This window comes from Triturus cristatus, chromosome 7, assembly GCF_964204655.1.
Source record: "Triturus cristatus chromosome 7, aTriCri1.1, whole genome shotgun sequence".
Taxonomy (NCBI): Eukaryota; Metazoa; Chordata; class Amphibia; order Caudata; family Salamandridae; genus Triturus; species Triturus cristatus.
The window spans coordinates 1,702,069,638-1,702,076,398 of record NC_140590.1 but is presented as its reverse complement, the minus strand read 5'-3'; positions in this window follow the sequence as shown (position 1 = coordinate 1,702,076,398).

The window sequence follows — 6,761 nt, the reverse complement described above, 5'->3', positions numbered from 1 at the left end:
ATATGTGTGAAACTCACCAGCTCTTTGGTAAAGAAACAGTAGTGTACCCAAACCAGCTACTAGTTAGTCATCAGACTGCTGAAAAGTAATGGAGATCATGCCAAAACAATTACACTTACGGAAAACAGTTTATTTCCAGAAACAAACCAGGAAGGGGAGACCTGTAGCAAACACACACAAAAAACAGCAAACTAAACAGTACAGCTAACTAGAGGCACAGCAACAAGTGGGACCAAGTAGGGGTCAACACAAAAAAGGTGCACTGAACGCAAGGCTATAATGAATGTGAATGGCAGCAAGAAGACTATACAACACAAAGCATTGTCAGGTGCACACTGCACATTTTTTAGAGGCTTATATTCCTCACTTGCTTCCTCAAGCTGGAAGTATCGCCCCAGCAGCTGGCTGCAGTTCTTTTGTTCTAATCCAGGGTTGCAGTTCCTATTCCTCCATAATTTAGATGATGTGTTGCCTCCAAGGCGTCTTTTTGGCTGCCAACTCTCTTACTGGGTAAGTTCTTGACAGTACCAACTCCAGTCCTTCCCTTATCTATCCATCCTGGTTCAAGGTTTTGGCTAATAGGGGTAGCAACTATGAAATTAAGTCACCAATTTCAGGGCATGCCCAAATAATACAGACACCCATGAACTTTCAGATGGAGCGTATCCCCACAAAGAAACTAAATATTGTAATTGTCCCTTAACTCAACGGGAATCAATGATTGAATTTTCTTCAAACTCAGAAGATGCATACACAAGAACTGGAGGACTGGGTTAGATTGGACAAGACAATGCCTTTTTAATGTGAGGTATATGAAAAACTGTATGTTTTCACAAATGATGTGGGAGATCCAAAATGGCCAACCTTTTTCTTGTTAAACAGATAATAGCAAATGGGCCAATAAATCTGTAAACAAACCTTGAATTCCATCGTTCTATATGCTGATTCAGGGTGATCACTAGATGACTTTAGTTCCAAATTTTTCTTAATAGCACAGTTCAGAATTTTGAAACAAACTGTAATGCTCTATCTGTAATAATCACTGTGTAGTCCTTGAAATTGGACAATTTCTAAGTAAAAAAAATAAAATTCATAGAGAATTTCTCCATGGTAGTTCTGGTGTAGATGGAGACGCTAGGCCTCCAATTAAAAAACAAATCATTTGGGCACACACTAAACATCGTGTAACATAATCACGAACATCTGAATTTACTTTTGGTCACCAAAAATGTCTCTTAACCAACTTTACCCCAGAATGTCCAGAAACAGAAGCATCATGGTACCATGACATGATCTTTTTCTTCAACATGACTATCACTTTATAGTCTTCCCTTACGATATAATAACCCCTCACCTGTTTCCTGGTCTAAAAGTGATCAAATACTGCAAAACACACCCACTTTCAGGTCTAGCATTACTGCATTTAATTTTTTTTAACATTCCAGATTCTTATTCTCTGGCCAAATTGTTACTAGAAAGACAGCTCTTGGTATGTCCGGTGGGAAAATGTATCCCTAATGGCTAACAGTTCTTGATCATATATTGTGTAATTTTGTTCAGCCATATTTAGAGTACAGAAGAAAAAAGACACAGGATGTAATGCATTAGCTACATTGTACCTTTGTGTTAAAATGGTGCTAATGACAAAAAGCCAAGGATTAGTTTTAACAATATAGAAGTTAAAGCGTGATTAGCGTGTCTTAACAAGCAGAATTTCTTTATCAAAGGCTTCTTGTTGTTCACTTCCCCACCAGAAAGGTTCATTAGCATTAGTGAGTTGTACAGTGGGTGCAACAGTGGTGGAAAAACCTGCAATTAAATACCTGTAAAAATTTGAAAAACTCAGAAATAGTTTTGCGTACAGTACTGGGTTGAGGTCATTGTCAAACTACTGTTACCTTTTGAGGATGCATACTAACCCCTTTATGTGACATATTGAACCTATAGCCTAGTAATTTAGAAAGAAAAAAAAATGAATTGTTTACATTTAGCAAAAGAATTGTAAGTCGCTAGAACTGTAAGATATCTCTGACATACATTTTATGTACTTTAATGTTCTTTAAGAATGGTAGAGAAATTCAATGTAATCCAAGTAAATATTTAATACAAGTACCTAGAATATCTCAAAAGATTTCATTAACAGTATATTGAAAAGTGGCAGTGCATTGCCCATCTGGAAAAGATTTATGAGATATTCTCAATTGCCATATTGAGTATTAGAGGCCATCTTTCGCTCATCCCCTGCCTTAATTTGCACTAAATTATAAGCATCACTCAAGTGTAATTTTGTAGAGCTCTTCACAGATTTAATTTGTTCTAGCTGTCCATTACATTTATAAACAAAAAATATTGAGACTCCTGTAAGTAAACTTGAATGCCAATAATTTGTTTTTCTAAATTGTCTTTAAGATACTGTTTTAATACATTGGAAATCACAGCTTCGGTAATTAAATATGTTACACAACACCTGTGCTCCCTTTTCCCTAAATATAGACAAAGGCCTTGTAGGCAAAGGGTAATACATTATACCAGGCTTCCATGAATTTCTCAGTGCAACAGACTATTGCAAAATCTTATTGTAATTTCTCTAAAAAAGTATTTTGAGTATTTTGGTGTAGCCATGTGGGTCCTATATACTACATGAAATATACTATTAGATTAAAAGTGAAGGTCTCACTGTGTCTTGTTAATGTTGCCAGAGTGACTAGTTCAGTTTCAGAACATATTTCTTGATGTTAAAGGGCCACAATCAATCCCACTAATGCTCAATGATTTTGCTTTTTCTCTGAAGGGAATTGAATTACCTTTAGCAAATGTTTGGTCTATAAAACACCCAGTTACTCTGCAGGCTGATAAGGCTCGAACTTACAAGAGGCCCAAAATACTAGCCAGAGTGATACTAAGGAGAAAGTGAGAAAGACTGGAGACACTTTAACAAGAGAACTGTTCTACCTAGGTCTGCTCTTTAAGACGAACTTCAGTATTTTGCTCCAGGTGAGGATACTGTCTGAAACTGTTAATTTTTTCCACAATTAAAACATAATCCACTTTGTCTAGGTCTGTCTCATTCTTCATAACTTGATGATTTCTTAATCTTCCTATCTGCAGGGGTTCTTCTCCAAATGAAGCTGCAGTGGTCTCTGGAAGTGTAGTGTGATGTGGAATCACCAATGTTATTTCTAATCCCCTGTGTCAGAGACGATGAGCAGTTGGAAGTGTGAAAACAATTAGGGTGTTTGTATTAGGGTGGCTTGTTACCATGGTAGGAGTCCCTGATAAAAAGCTGCAGCCGCTGCTTCATTAGTTCATTCAGCTTCGGGTTTGAGCTGAGGAAAATGGCTACTGTAGGAAGTCAAATTTCATGGTCCCAGGCATAAAGTTATTATCCAGTGTGGGCTGCTTGTATAGTTTGTCATTTATCAAAGATTGCGTGTAAATCTTTCAGAAGCTTGTTGTAGTCTGGGAACCATGGGCTGTGTTTAGGATCAGTGGAGTAACTCAGCTAATTGTGTCTTTGGTTAAATAAGACAAGGGGTGAGAGTGAAAAAATTTGAGGAACATTGTGCCAGGAAGTGTTCAAAGCCCTAAGGATCCCCTGAAAATCTCTCTGGGGGTATTGTTCGGCCTGGTACAAAGGGACTTTTCAAATGCTGTACTGCTATCTCTGGCCTAGCAGGAGTACATTCCACTATCTATGCTTCAGGTAACTGAACTATTGAATCTAATAAATATCAAATGGTGATGTACCACGCACACCGATTTTATCACTGATTCTGTGGTAATGTGAAATATTCGTGGGCGTGCTGGGAGGAGTCGTCCTCTAAACCAAGACGTGAAATAAATCGCTACAGTTGCACTATCATGTGTGGGTAGTGTCCCTCCTTAAGCACAACCAATGACGTGCGAATTCGTCGCAATTCAAAATATAAAAGTGAGTCAAAGTTCCAACCAATTTCAAAATGAAAATGGATTCCTCGTAATTGTCCAGTGAGTTATACTCATTGGATTCATGAGTTAATCCAAGTAACGTTGTAACTATTTTCAAAGCATCACATCGTCTTACCTTTGAGTTACTATTTGTTTTTTGTCACGTTTACTAACCAGCTTTATTTGTCATTTAACCTAGCAATCTGTCCTTTTTTGAACCAAGTCAACATTTTCCACACACTCGGTCATATCGGGTGCTTTATTTTCCGTTGTTTTTTTTTCCCATATCAAGTATCATAATAATGACACTGACTCAGTATCCACACGCGGGTTTCAGCATGATCGGTTTGGGTTACAGTCCATCGGTTAATTATATATATCATCATTCATTTAATTCTTAACACGTTTGTAACCTTATTAACGCACAGGAGAGACGTTTCCGGGCTAAAGCACATGCATTAGCTAACATTAGCTTGATCAAACAGGCCGCTTGAATCTCTCCTATCTTTATGTTTCTTTAGGAATACTCTCCCTGACGAAGGGTAGTCATTCTACCCGAAATGCATTGGGGTTCGTCTTTCAAATGTATACAGGATTGCTTAACCCTTTGAATTATGGATTCTTGGATTAACTCATGAATACAATGAGTATAACTCACTGGAGAATTACCAGGAATAAATTTTAATTTTGAAATTGGTTGGAATTTTGACTCACTTTTACATTTTGAATTGCGACAAATTCGCACGTCATTGGTTGTGCTTAAGGAGGGACACTACCCACACAGGATAGTGCAACTGTAGCAATCTAATAAAGATGACATTTCGTAATGGGCTGTCTTGAGTTTGTGCATGGCTGGTATCTGCCTGGTAACAATAGTGTCTGCACTCCTATTTTTGAGCCTGATAAACTCTCAGGATTTTTATAGTTGAGTTTGTCGTCAACCCACCCTGTTCCAGTAGGCTTCTGCTATCACTGAAGAGAGGAAGCAGGACTAGATCACAAACATACCGCAAAGAAAGTAAGCCATTCATCCAGCAATAGCTTGGCAGAGAGCATATCACAGGAATACTGGCAAGGTGTAGGTGGAAAATAAAGCACCGTAATAAATCAACTGATTAAAAACAGCAATACTTTTAAGTACCCTAGCCATGTTAAGCAAGCAGCTTACTAGCTCACTGGCAGTGGTACACCCAAACTACCACCTGGTGAATCATCAGGTCAATGAAATGTGATGAAGATCACTCAAAAACAATTACACTAGCAGGGGACAGACAATCTTCCAGAAGCCGTCCATGAATGAAGGAAAGACCTGTTGGAAAGAAAAAACAAAAGGGCAAGCCAAACATAGCCCCGACTTGAGTCACAGAAACCAGAGAAATGGATAGCGGAAACCACATAAGTGATGCACTGAACAGAAGACGGTAACAAACTGCAAATCGCAGCAGCAGGTCAATGCAACATGAAACATTGCAAAGCACCCACTATTTCATATATTCCACACTGCTCCTCTCAACCCGGGAAGTACCAACCCTGCGACCGAATGCTAGTGTTTCCCCACAATGTGGACTGGCTGTCCCAACCACCTAGTGCAGGTCTGCTAAAATTTGCATGACGTGAGACCTCTGTTGCTCCGTCCCAAACCTGTACCCAGGGAAATTCCTGACAATCCCTTAACTTTTTTCTTACTTGCAGCACTAGTTTTTGCAAATATTTACTATAATTTTCCTACATTGCAACAGTAAGACATCTATGGAGGAGAGTTAGTCCGCTCCAGTAGTAAGTCTTCCAGTGGTCGAGTGTCATCTGCTATTGGGGCATAATTGCAAACAGCAGGCTATATCTGACCACTCCTTATCTGTAGAATAAACCATCTTCCAAACCTATCTTAATTTATTCATTCCACCGTTCATGATCTATTTATTCTCACAACTGTTGCAACTCCTCATACTGCAGCAGATGTATATAAATACCTAACTTATTGTTCCCAATATAAAATATGTATGTCTGAGTGGCCCATTGCTAGATGAGTTTTTAAACTAAACTGGTTTATACTTTTTATTTGTTCTAACCAATACTTAAACATAATCCTTTAATTACCACGGCCTATTTGCTTTCACTGGTAATCCTTGTGTTGGTCATCCTAACTACTTAAAATTTTGTTCAGAGAAGCACAGCTACACATTGCAGCTATTTCATATCCACCATTCGTACGGGTAACAGAGGGAACTCTGAGGGAAAACGAGAGAACGCCGATTCAGGTAAGAGAGACAACTCTGATTCACAGCAGAAACCATACTCGGTATAAAGCAACTAACTAGCAATGATCTTGCAGACAACATGGAGGCTAACAAAATCTTTTTCCGAATCTGCTCCTGGAACATCAATGGGTTGGCAGGCAAATTAGAAGATCTAGAGCTGCTAAATTACTTGCAAACCTTTGAAGTGATATTACTTCAAGAAACATGGGCCGTCGAACCTCTGCCCATTGCTGGAGTCTCGCACAATTTTGTCCCAGCAACCAAGGAAGCAAAACACGGCCACAGCAAAGGCAGCCTTGCTATCTCCTTATCAACGGCAATCAACACGAGTACTGAGTTTAAAATTGATTCTGACTAACTGCAAATATTACAAATAATGCTGGAAACACAGGCAGAATCTGCAGTGGTAAAACTAATAAATATATACATTCACCCAAACAGCAAATCTAGAACACAGGCATCAAAATATTCAGAGTGTGTGTGCCAGCACCCCGCTAATCGTCACAGGAGACTTCAACATGAAGTTGCTAAGCTTGTTAGGACATAATGAAATCCTCACATTACATGAACAACAAT